We start from the raw sequence: 14175 nt of genomic DNA, 5'->3' as shown, positions 1-14175 counted from the left end.
ATTTGAGTTTGGCAGATCTGCCACTTACTGGCAGTATTACTTTTGACAGGTTTCACCCCTCTGCACCTCAGCTTCCACATCTGTAAAGTGAAGGAATTTTTACCTCCCTGAGAAACTGTTTCAAGGACATAAAGATCATGGATATTAATGGACAGTGCAGTATCTACCATAGAGCGGACAATGAACACAGCTCAGTTCTTTCTCCTCCTTTCTATTTGGCCCTTCTCCTTGTTTTGATTGCTGCCTAATCTGCACATCCCCAGTGCAAAACGCCCCTAAATATCCACTTTTACCAAGGATTAGCCATTGAAGCAGATGACCCAGAACGGCTCCCCCACTGCAGCGGCCATGGCTTTTCATACTGGAGGACCCACTTCGTGCATCTTGGTCCACCTTACAGCCCCTTTCAGAAGGTTTTGATTTTGCAATTACCCTGACTCTGAGGGTGGCCCTTTTATCTCCACCAGCTTACTGGTCCACCCTCATTAGTACTACACTTCTGGTTATTCATTCATTCACACACTCAGTTATTCATGCATTCAACAAATACTGTCCATAGACGCCTATGTGTCAGGCATCACGTTAAATGTGGGAGTGGTGGAGTGAACAGGAAGAAGGTGAGGCTCCTACTACCCCAGAGCTCACAGGGCAGTGGAGGTCTCCCAGCCTGATGTGCCGGAGCAAGGAAAGGGACAGGAGAGCAATGGCAAGACTCTAGTGGCTTTCCTTCGGGGCTCATGTCTGGTGCTTCCATACTGGATTCACTTCCTGGGGCTGCTGTTTCAAAGTACCACAACCTGGGTGGCTTGAAACAACAGCAACTGATTTTTTCACAGTTCTGGAGGCTAGACATTCAAAATCAGGGTGTCAGCAGGGCTGAGCTCCCTCTGGAGCCTCTAGGAAGAAGTCCTTCCTTGCCTCTTCCTGGCTTCTGCTGGTTCCTAGCAATCCGTGACGTCCCTTGGCTTACAGCTGATTCACTCCCATCTGCCTGAGTCCTCCCACAGCCTTCTCTTTCTGTGCCATTTCCTTTATGAGGACATTCTCATTGGATTTAGGGCCCCCTTCCCAGTATGGTCTCACCTCGATTCTTACCTTAATTACAGCTGCAAAGATTCTATTTCCAACTAAGGTCACATTCTAAGGTTCTGAGTGGACATGAATTTGGGGGCAGACACCAGTTGACCCACTGCAGATGCTATCTGCCCCCAAGAAGACATTCTTGGGGAGCCCTCATCCCACTCTACCCTAGGCTGGGCCACCATGACACTGACTCACCCCATGACCCACATTTCATCAAGGAATCTCATGGGTGAGGACTGTGTCTTTCATCCCTCTATCCCCCAACGTCTAGCATGGGGCCTGGCACTGAGAAGATGCTATGCAAATATGTATTGAACTAAACCATTTCACAGGGACTAGCAATTTTTTGATGGACTCCAAGGACTATAGGCCAATATACACAAAACATAACTTCCAAGTACCTTCCCAAAAGTCCAAGGTGAGCAACATTCACCAAATACCACTGGAGAGGGAATTAGGGGCCATGAAGAGAAGCCCAGGGTCAGGCATTAGAAATTACATAAGAGGACTAATCTGTTGTCACAATGTCACCCACAAGGTCCTGTTCTCAGTCTTGCCAACATAAGCCTTTGGGGTGACGTCATGGGAGGCTGCAAGTTAAAGCAGAAGCCGGTGTGGAGGGTGCTGGGATGCGGGTGGAGTCTGGTTGCAAAATGTCAGCTCTCACGCAGTCTTATAGGAATTCTAGGCTCCCGTTCAAATACCACGTCATTCTCTTCATGTGGGGAATTTGGGTTTTGTTTTTCCTAAAGATATCCATGGGTCTCTTTTCCTCTTCATTTCACTCATTTGATTTAATTAGAATGCCAGGGCCTGCGATCCAGAATTCCCCAGTAACCCCCACATAACAAGTCAGTGGTCCAGAAAATGGTGCTTTGAGGACACAGACAGGGATTCAAGAATCTGAGGTGTTGTAAGTGAGGAAGACGCAGGCACAGAGGTCTGTCCTATTCAAAATCAGCGACCGTCTATGCAGTTTCCCCAAAAGACCTGTCAGCCCTGTCCACAGTCACAGGCAAGAGGGCCACCCCAGGGCAACAGCAAAATCAAAACTTTCTGAAAGAGTCTTTAAGGAAAGCAATGTGGTGACATCTATGCTGAAGATAAGACCAAGGAGAAAAGCAGTGGAATTCATTAGCAGGGCCTCTGAGATGTTTATCTTTCATGGAGTGTTGGAGAAGAAAACAGAATTAATTCCCACTTTGCGTATGGATTTATTTGGCTTACTTATCTGAAAAGCAAAACTAAGAATGCTAATGGGATTGAGGGAACCGAGATCATTCTCCACCTGGGACTGAGATCACTAGCATTTATGCACATGAGTTTTAACAATGAGCCCTCAAAAGATTTTTGTTGAATGAATGAATCTGTGAGTGACAATGGCTGACGTTCATTGCCTACTTATTCCGCATTAGACAGGATGCTAAGGGCTTCCCTACATGACCTCATTCAATCATTGCAAGACCCTTCCAGCGCCTCCTCAGCACTCTTCCTGACCACCCTATCAAAAGTAGTCCTCACCCCACCCACCGCATTATTCTCTCTCACCCCTTGTTTCTTCTCTTCATCCATTTGGTCATGATTATTTATTGTTTATTTACTTTCTGAGTTTTCTTAGTTGACATCCCAAACCAAATGGAAGATCCACAAATACAGAACGTGTCTGCCTTGTTCATCATTCATGTCTGTTTCCCTGGTACCTGACACGAAGTAGGCAATCAACAATACATGTTGAATGTATGGATGCATGAACGAATGATGGCAGTCCAGGCATTTAGGATGCAGCACACATGAGAGAGAAGATGTGTTTGCAGGATGGGTTGGGGGGTGCATATGGGGAAGGGGCGGAATAGCCATGGGGACAGTCTTTGTCCCGGTGAGTGCTGCAAGCAGCTGTGGGAAGGATAGAGAGGCCTAGACAGTATGGATCCCGGCCATTCCCAACCCTGGGAGGGATGACGAGCTTTGGACACTTACAGTAACGATGGGAAGCAAGGGGAGGAGAGGGGACCTGAAACAAGGAGGCAGAATTCACAGAGGACGGGTCACAAAGTGGATCCAGTTGGCTGATTGGATGTCACTGAAGGGGTGGAGGAAAACAAGGAAGTGAGAGGGCAGCTCCTAGCTTGGCTGACCCTAGGATGCCCGCACCATCTGCAGAAGGAAGGGGAAGTTTGCCCCAGGACCGCCAGCCAGGAGGTGAAAGAACCTAGAGGGGCACTGAAGAGTGAGTCACAGCAAAGTGTCCCTTCCTGCAAATTTCCTCCCTTCCCAAATTTCTCCCATCTTGCCTACAGTCTGCCTTTCCCATTGGATCGTAGGGGCCCATCTTCCAGAACCCCTGTTAAAATTCTCCAGCCACCAGTGAAAACAATTCAGACAGTGGTTTTTGTGGTGACCTTTGATGTCAGATTCGAAGCCAATGTGCCTAGAGTTCAACCCTGGCTCTGCTCTTCGCTGCTGTGTGGCCATGGGAAAATTAATCAACTTCTCTGTTTCCTCATCTCTAAAGTGGGGACGATGATACTTCCCTTCTCATAGCATTGTTGAGGGGATTAGCTGAATTAACATATCTGAGTGCTGTCGGGGTTAGCCATTATTACCATTACTGTTACCAAATACAGTGTACTGCAAAGAGCATTGGCTATGGAGCCCACCTCTGCCATCTGCTGGCTGTGTGACCTTGGGAAGGACTCTTCACCTCTCTGAGCTTCAATGTCCTTTGTAGTAAAATGGAGATGATGATGACATCACCCTGCACTGGGCTGAATGATGCTCCCTCCAAAATGATCTCATCTTATTTGAAAAAAAAAAAAAAAAAAAAAAAAAGTCCTTGCAAGTGTAACTAAGTAAAGGATCTCAAGGTGAGATCATCCTGGATGACTGGGTGGACCCTAAATCCAATGGCAAGTGTCTTTAGGAAAGCAGAGGGAGGTTTGAGACATAGATGTACGTGCGCAGACTGAGGCAGAGACTGAAGGTATGCAGCCCACAGGCCAAGGAATGCCTGAAGCCACTCCAAGTTGAAAGAGGCAAGGAAGAATTCTCCCCTAGAGCCCCTGGAGGGAATACGGCCCTGCCAATACCTCGATTTTGGACTTCTGGCCTCCAGAACTTTGAGAGAATCCATTACGATTTGTTTTTAACAATCGTTTTAAGCCACTGAGTTTATTACAGTAGCCACAGAAAATTAATACGCTCTCTCACAGGGCAAGGATTGAAACAGTAGTTGGCACAAAGTAGCAGCACTCAGCAACTTGTAATGATGGCGATTATAATTCACTTCCCTTCTCTGGCCCTTCACTTCTCCACCTGTAAAAGGAGACTATGAGATGGGATGAGGATGTCCAAGCTTTTGCTGCCTTGTGCCAGCTCCTTCACCACTCAACCCCTTCACGCAGTGGGTTGGGACCATGTAATTCTCCATCCCCCTTCCTCTCCCTCCTCTTCCTCACTCCAGGGATCCCTGGGAAAGAATGTACCAAGGCCTCACATCTCTGCGTCTATCACAGAGGCTGTTGGCACTTGTCCTTGTCCCCAGCTCCTCATTAGAGGTGATGATGAGACCACACAATACTCAACTGCTTCGTAAGTTAGGCTGGGGCCTCACCCAACCTAAAGCAGTTGCCCTCGAGATCTTCCAACCTGAACGGAGACTCCAGGCAAGTCATCCAGCGCCACAGAGGAATGGTTGCCCAAATTACGCTTCTGAAATTGTTGTATTCTCCTCCATCACAAGGCTGGAGGAGGAGGACACACCTAAGATGATCATACAAATGTTCAGAGAAATAATAAAATGATGAATGGCAAGAGGAATAACATACAGAGGTAACGTGTAACAATGACAGCAGGAAGGATGGGAAGAAGGAGATGGCCCTGCCTCATGGACACATTGGTTGGAGATGCAATGATCTCTCACCCAGACTATAAAAAGAAGCCCTCTCACTGCTCTCCCTGGCTCCATCCTCTCCTCGTCCAGCTCACTCTCCCCCTGCCATCACCAGGAGTATGGATTGAAGGAGCAATCCTAGCAGAGGTGGGGGAGGAATAAACCCACTCGTTTTTCTAAAAGATAGATCTAGCCGAATGACTTTTTTCTTTAAATCCCTTCAGTGGTTTCCCACCTCAAAGAACTCTGACTCCACTTCCTGACCCCTGAGTTCCTTTATGCGTGGGGTTATAAACGGCCTCCACTTGATCAAATGACAAATAAAATGAAGGCAGAGGGCCCGCCCAGCAGGCGCTCAATGGGAATGCGATTTTCCTTGTTGCCCCCACGCTCCCTGTTCTCTTCAAAGGGCAAAAAGAACTCTCACATGTGCCCGTTAACAAGCCATGGCTGTAGATATATAGAACCAGAGACTAAATAAACCTTGGTTGCTTGGCCACCAGCTTCTTATCCCATGGGAACACAGCGACTCTCTCTTCCACGCCTAAGGCACTGGACACTTACCCGTAAGGGCTTGGTCCCCATGAATGTGGCCAAGTCCTTTGTTTCTTTGTTTCTCAATAAGTTTTCAAGGAAATACTTTTGCCTTCAAAACTGCGCCCTGCTTTTTGTCTGCAATGATGATTTATCTCATTATTCAGTGACTGAAAATTCATGAAATTTTGTGGTTAAAGCAAAAATGTGTCACACAGAATGCCATATGCCCATGCAGTTGAGCTGAGAAAACCTAACAATGAAAACCATCATTTTTCCTCCAGAGTTTAATGGGGCTCCAACCCGTGGGGCTTTTTTTTCAACTTATTTGTCTCCTCAATCAGAAGCATTGCTTTTTTAAAAAGGTAATTCAAGATAAGGCTATATAAACAAAGACAATGGTCAAAACTCTGGAGTTTCTTGGATTCGTTTCAAGACTCAAATGCAAATGTAGCATTTCATAGTCATGAAGCTACATGGAGACCAGGAGACCAGTTGGTCCAGTCTAGGGAGGCAGCGTGGAGAAATAAAAACACCAGCAGGCCTCATGAAGAACATCCAAGGACCTGGGCTTTGCAGTCTGACTCACCATATGAGGCACGGCCCCTTGGGCAGGTCACTAAGCTCTGATGCCCTTGCCTATAAAATGGGTAAATTTCACTTACCCAACACTCCTGAGAAAACTGTGAGAGTAAACGTGAAAGCAGATCGTGGTCTACAACGGCCAACGAGAAATACTCTCCTACATTCCTCACTTCATCTTTCTAGGCTCAAGGCCCATTTGGCCTGGGGAAGCAGGGGTAGAGGCATGATTAGAGAACACCACTGAACACACATAACCAGCATGCAGGTCGAGACACAGGACATTAAAGGATCCCACATGGCCCCTTCACACCCCCTTTTTGTCACTAGATTCTCCAAAGGTAACCACTCTCCTAACTTCCAGCACCTTAGATCAGTTATGCCTGTTTTTGAACTCCACATAAATGAAATTAGATTGTTTGAACTTTTCAGACTGGCTTCCTTTATGCAATGTTAAGTTTGTGAAATTCGCTCATGATGTGTATACTTTTAGCTTGTTCATTGTTGTTGCATATAACATAAAACTATAAAACTATATGACCATCCCACAACTCATGTACCTGTTTGACTTTTTTTTTTTTAACTTTAAATTCTGGGAGACATGTACAGAACATGCAGGTTTGTTCCATAGGTATACATGTGCCATGGTGGTTTGCTGCACCCATCAACCCATCATCAACATTAGCTATTTCTCCTAATGCTATCCTTTCCCTAGCCCCCCAGCCTGTTTGACTCTTAATGAGAGTTTATGTAGTTTCCCATTTAGGGTTACTATGAACATTCTTATGTATATCTTTTAGTCAACATGTATACGTGCATCTGTTGAAAATATAACTAGAAATGAAACTGCTGAGTGGTAGGATGTACCTATGTTCAGCTTTACAGACACAGCTAATCAGTTTCTGAAACTTGTCCTACCCATCTCTACTTCCACCAGCAGCAGGTAAGAGTTTTGGTGGCTCCACATCCTCAACCACACTTGGTATCTATCATCTATCTTTCTTATTTTGGCCCTTCTAGTGGGTGGGAAGTAGTATCATCAAACTGCATATGATATTTTTAAGGGTAAATCAGATTATATTACTTTGTCTTTGGTTTCTCTTCACCCTCAAAATAAAACCCAACTCCTTAACATGATCTACAAAGTCCCAGTTCAGTTATATCTGACTTTCTCTCCAGAACACCCTGTCTACACACTGTTCCTCAGCTCCCCTGACCTCTTTCTAGTGTTCGAATATGCAATCTTTACATTTCTGTCGCCTCTGCCTAGAACGTTCTTCCCCCACATATTTCCGTGGCTGACTCCTTCTTGTTCATCAATTCATTCAACAACTATTGCTGAGCAATTATCAGGTTTCTTCTCAAATGTCACCTCACTCCAAGGATTCTTTCCTGACCACCATCTAACGTTGTCATGGTAGCAAATTGCAGCACCTACCACTATCTCCCATTTCCTCTCTTAAGAATGTTTTCTGCATTATCACACTGCAATATAAGCTAAGAGCAGAGATGAATGGAGAGTGTTGGATGAATGGAGAGTGAAAGGGAAGCAGTTCACAGATAGCATTCTCAAAAATAATTGTAAAATATTGAAGCTAATGGAATCTCCTCTTCTCCCCGACTCACTTGATAAAAATGAAGCTCAAAAGATAAAATGATGTGGCCAAGTTCATGGTCACCAGCAGAAATGAGGCCTGAACCCAAGCTCATGACTTTTAATCCCAGTATACTGCATTCCCTATAAGAACAAAAGACAGCATCTTATTCCATGTAAACTAGTTCCTAAGTATTGGATGTTGGACATTAGGAATTGATTCATCCTGGGGAAGTCCCCACCTCATGCCATGAAGTCTGACAACACATCAAGAGAGGACATGAGATGGGAATCATTTCTGGGTCCCCCAAATCACCCCTGACCTTGGTCAAGAGGAAGAGAAGGATGCTGAAAGGGTAAATATGAAGAGAGATGATGCTCAGTCCATCTTCCATTCTCCGAAGAGAAGGAAGAGAAGCATCATGGCAGGAGCCATTTCCCTGGGCTCAAAGGTCTGAGGTCTACCAAGAGATCATGCTCTACCAGGTGCAGGCCCTGTCTCACATGTTTAGTTTGGGTGAGAATCAGGTTGTACCACAATGCGGGCCTTGGGGCCAGTTGCATAATTGGATATGTAATCAGTACCTTAGAGAACTTCAGCCAAAAGCACTCCTGACACCACTTCGAACTTGCTGAATCATCTCCAAACCCCATGACTGGATGATTCACTGGTCTCCTCTGGGTTCATGACTATCAGGCGCCAACCCAGAAATGAAAACTAAATTCTAAGAGGAGAGATCCTCTAATTGGAACTCTGGCTTTTCCAGTACTTCAACCTAATCATTCTCTGAGTTTCCAAAGAGTGAAGGAAGCCATGTTGGTCTTTTCCTCCTCAATCTGAATAAATGAAAAAAGATAATCAGGAACCCATTAGAAAAGACAGGGAGCTAATATTTGGGATGAAGTCAACCTGGAATTATAAAAACCATATATATCTACAATTCCTCGTCACAAATCCGAAATCCAAAAAGCTCCAAAAGGCAAGTTTTGGCTTATGTGTTTCTTTTGGTACACTCGCAGCAAATTCACTTGGTAGCAAAGCCTGTCAGCAAAAACTGACATAGGACTATTTGTAGTTTTAATTTATCCCACTTGAGATGCATACTTATGAATCTGATGCAGAAATACTATTGTGTGATTATGAAGTGATGAATCAGATCCCAATGGGGTGTTGCATAATATACATTACATTGTGTATCTCATTACCTCTATAAAAGTTGAAATATTCTTAATACCCAAACACTTCTTGTTTCTAAGATTTCAGGTAAGGACAGTGAACCTGTAATTTTTCACTTATTTTACTTAATCTTTGCAAAACCCAGGACAGACAGTATTGTCTCTAATTAACATATGAATAAACTGAGGCTTACAGAAATTAAATTACCTAAGTCCACACAGGAAATTAGTGTCAAAAATGGAATTAGGGGCCAGGCAAGGTGGCTGTTGCCTTAATCCCAGCACTTTGGGCGGCCAAGGCGGGCAGATCACAAGGTCAGGAGTTCGAGACTAGAATGGCCAACATAGAAAAACCCTGTTTGTATTAAAAATATTAAAAAAAAAAAAAAAATAGCCAGGCATGGTGGCGGGCACCTATAATCCCAGCTACTTGGAAGGCTGAGGCAGGAGAATCACTTGAACGGGAGGTGGAGGTTGCAATGAGCCAAGATCACATCACTGCACTGCAGCCTAGATGACAGTGCAAGGCTTCATCTCAAAAAAAGAAAAAAAATGGAATTAGAACCCAAGCATAGTAGCCAACCATCATTTTCCTTGCTGGCCTTCCATGACCCTGTCTTTTTGTAACTCAGTTTTGCTTTAGAAAACTACCTGCATCTCTCCTCCTGCTTGCAGACTTGGTGGGCCCCACTTTCCCCTAGGCAAGGGAAGGGCACACGCTCTAAACTAAGTCAACCAGACTCTCACTCTCCCTTGAAACTGGATCCAGAAAGGAGTTACTCAAAGACCAATAAGAGTTAGAGCTGAATGGTTCCAGGAGTGGTCCCTGAAGAAGTTCTAGGTGTTGATTGCTGCCTGGATTTTCTGAGGCCCCACTCTATAGCTTGCACTTAGAGTCTAAAACTCAACCTTATCCTTCCAATAAACTCCTTTCTTGTATACATTGGACAGAGATGGTTTCTTTTGCTTTCAGACAAAGAATCCTGACTGAGATACCATATTATACACATAGCATATGCACATTAGACTAAATAGACAGACAAATAGATATTTTATATATGTGTGTGTGTGTGTGTGTGTGTGTGTGTGTGTGTATACACCTAGCACCCAGTAGCTCATATTCCTAAGTGATACTCTTCCACCTCCCTGTCTTCCTATCTATACACCATCTTCCCACCACACTTCTATACATCGTATTTTTTCTTTTTTTTCCCAATTGTGCTTTTACATACAAGTTGACCTTCCACTTAGCTTACTCTCATATCCATATGTATTTATTCATGAGTACTTCTTAGCCCTAGGAATGATATTAAGGCTTAAAGATGAATCCATATAGCTGGCCATGGACTTGAACACCCAAGCTGACATGTACACTGGCTTTGGGACCTATGTTCTTGGGACCTCCAAAGTTTTTGCATCTCCCTCACACCTGAAGGTTATTTTGTAGACTCTCAGCCAATGGTGTACAAAACCAGTCAAAACATAAACTGTGCTTGGAGTAGTTGAAATGTTTCCGGAAACATTTTGAGAGTATATATAATAAATATATAAAGTACAAAAGTAATTGTAGAGAATTTGGAAAATATAAAACAGTTCAGTAAAGAAAATTATCATCATCTCACTCCAGAGATAACTACTCTTAACATTTTGGTTTATCTCTTTATACTTCATTGTCTCTATCATATTTCATCATTGAGATACATGAAGTAATATTAATAACTAATATATAAAGTACCTATTATAAATTAGTTATGTAATATATTAAATACTAATATAAAAAGTATCTATTAAGAGGTTATATGCAAAGCATTTTGTAAGCATTGTATCATTTAATCTTTTTAACAACCCTATCAGGTGATGTATTCGTTATCCATTGGTGCATAGAAGACTACTCCAAAATTTAGTGGCTTAAAACAATACACATTTATTATTTTGCATAGTTTCTTCAGGTCAGGGATTTAAGATTGGCTTAGCTGAACTGCTCTCACTCAGGGTTTCTCATGAGGTTGCAGTTAAGATGGTGGCCTATTATCCAGCATGTTTTATCTGAAGGCTTGACTGACACTGGAAGATCCACTTCCAAGACAGCTCACTCTTACAGCAGGAGGCCTCAGTTCCTCTACTTGAGTGCCCTCTCAACACTGCAGCTGGATTTCCCCAGAATGAATAATGTAAAAGAGAGCAAAATGGAAGCCACAATGTCTAACTCAGAAGTCAGATTCCATCACGTTCATAACGTCCTACTGGTTACACAGGTCAGCCTCTCCAATATGAGAGGGAACTACACAAGGACTTGAAAACCAGGAAGTGCGTATCAATGGGGGCCATCTACGAAGGCTAGCTACCACAATTGGGTAATACATTTTGTTTACATTTCACAGATGTGTGAATTTGGGCCAATTGGACCAATTTGATCAGTTGGCTCAAAATTGCACAGTTGGTAAATTGCAGAAGAGAATTTGAAGCCAGGCTGATCAACTCCAGAGCTCATTCTTTTCACTATGACATAGTACCACCTCTTTAATTTACTTGACCAACCTACTAATGTTGGATATTTGGGTAAATTCCAATTTTGTGTTACTATAACTAACACCACAGTGAATACCGTCTACATAAATCCATCTCCATCTCCTGTTATTGCCTTAGGAAGAATGTCTAGAGACAGAATTCCTAGATCAAAAGCTAAAACTTTATTTTTAAATTTTTTGTAGAGGTGGGGTCTATGTTGCTCAGGCTGGTCTCGAACTCCTGGCCTCAAGTGATCCTCCCACCTCAGTCTTCCAATCATTGGGATTACAGGTGTGAGCCACCACACCTAGGATCAAAAAATTTAAACTTTTTTAATGCTCTTGACACATACTGCAAAAAATAATAATAATTTCCACAAAGGAAACACCAGCTCACAATCTCAGTGAAAGTTCATGTGGATATCTGCTTCACTGCACCTTTAAAATGACTGAATACTATTCTTGTTTAAATCTCTGTTAAATTTATAGGCTAACAAATACTTGTTTTGATGTGCATTTCTTGGAACATCTCTTTATTTGCTTATTATTATTATTCATTTGCATCATTTAGGGTTGTTGATTATAAGCAATAGAATCCAGTTGATTAATTTTTACTGGAAAGGAAAGTATTGAAAGAATATCAGGTAGCTCTTGGAATTAAAGGGAAGACTGGAAAACCTGAGGCCAGGGTTCTAGGCAACAGGAAGGGATGGATGACAGTCTTGTGAGCCACTATTACTGGGATAAATCGATTTCACCTTCTATCCATCTTTATGTCAAAGAGCCCTAGCTTGGGTCACATGACTAACCTTGGTTGGGCAGGACAGAGCAAGGTGCCTTGATTCAACCAAGACAGCACTTTGTAGGAGAGAAGTAAATTAATTGCTATTAGCAAAAGAAAGGAGTACTAGATTCTAGAAAGCTAAAGAACAATACATGTCTGCTACAACGTTTAATTTTGATGGCTCCCAAACCCATGTTCTTTTCATTAAGTTAAAAGTTATCTATTCCTTATGCTGGTTCATTACCTGTTCCAGTTAGTTGGTCAAGTAAAAGACTTTTGCTTCGGGCCAGTGCAGTGGCTCACACCAGTAATTCCAGCACTTAGGGAGGCCAACGCAGGTGGATCACCTGAGGTCAGGAGTTTGAGATCAGCCTGACCAACATGGTAAAACCCCATCTCTACTGAAAATACAAAAATTAGCTGGGCGTGGTGGCACACGCTTGTAGTCCCAGCTACTTGGGAGGCTGAAGCAGGAGAATTGCTTGAACCCAGGAGACAGAGGTTACAGTGAGCCAAGATCACACCACCATACTCCAGTGTGGGCAACAGAGTGAGACTCTGTCTCAGGGAAAAAAAAAGACTTTTACTTTGTTTTTCCTAACAGTTTCAGCATCATTAGAGTCTTTGCCATGGACAAGCTGAGGAAAAGTCTTCTTCATTTGGGTGAAAAGTCTGGAAATGCAGAAATGTGGAGATAAGACCCCTTCAACTTTGTCAGGTAAAATAACCAAGAACAAAGGGATCAAGGAGAGCCCTTCACTAGGGGTTGGCAAACTTTTTCTATAAAGAGCCAGATAGTAACATTTTAGGCTATTCAGGGTGACACAGTCTCTGCCTCAACTACTTAACTTTGCTGCTGTAACACAAAATGAAACAGATGGGCACAGCCATGTTCCAGTAAAACTTCACACACAAAATCAGGTGGCCAGCAGGATTTGACCTGGGGGTCACAGTTGGCTGACCCATGCTTTCAATCAAACGACAGCAAAACATAATACTTCTGTTTATCGCTATTTCAATCCTGGCTTCAAAACGGTAAAATTTCTCCTGTGATTTTGAAGAATTTTCCCTTAGTTACCAACAATTAGGACAATGTTTACTTGATTTAGCACCTGCATTTTAACCATAAATAATGTCAGGTGATTTTGCTTACAGAAAAATATAATGACAACAATGAACTATTTATTTTGATAGGAACTCAATATCCACATCAACGTCAACTTTACTATCCAATTAGATGCAGAAAAGTAAATGTGCTTATTCCTTCGAGAACAGTCAGCATGCATTTGCTTAGCACCTATTATGTGCCACGGACTGAGGCTTCATACACAAAATACACAGGCCCAGGCCTGCAAGAGTCTAAGCCTGGTGGAGAAACTTAGAATCTAGAAAAACATTCATAGTTGAGTGCTATTCTAGTGGGTGACAGGTGGGTGTTACAGAGAACCAGAATAGGTTTGAATGGCAGTAACTGTCTCAAAATGGAACAGGCTGCCTCATGGAAAGGTCAGAAGAGCTCCAGCAAAGGATGGGAAGCCAATGCCCAAAGGCTGTTCCTAATTAGAGTAAGAGCTCACACTAGATGAGACGTAAGATTCTGCAATCATCAGACATCTCTTGGAGTGCCTTCAGGATTTATAAAAACTCCCCCTTCAATAAGAGTGCCCTCCTCAATATGCCAGCAGGAGCTCCCAGTGGCTAAATCTGTACCATGTTTCCATTTACATGGACTGATTGATCCAGGGGTCAACTGCTGACCCAAGCAAGGTACAGTAGAAAGTCTTCAAAGATGGCCACCATCAATTCCTTTGCTCCTTCTAGGCATAGGCTACTTCTCATATCAAGAAGTAAAGACTATTTTGCCTATGCTTGAATCTTAGCTGGTCTTTTTCTGGGCCAATGGAATATGGCAGAAGTGATGCTGTCTGACTTCAGAAGAAGCCTAGCAGCTTCCATTTTAGTCTCTCAGAACATTCACTCTTGGAACCCAGCTGCTGTGCTGTGAGGAAGCCCAAGCATCCCCAAG

Source organism: Aotus nancymaae, unplaced genomic scaffold (assembly GCF_030222135.1).
Source record: "Aotus nancymaae isolate 86718 unplaced genomic scaffold, 86718_ANA_hifiasm-v0.15.2.pri h1tg000036l, whole genome shotgun sequence".
In the NCBI taxonomy this organism is placed as follows: Eukaryota; Metazoa; Chordata; class Mammalia; order Primates; family Aotidae; genus Aotus; species Aotus nancymaae.
This window is presented reverse-complemented; position numbering follows the sequence as displayed.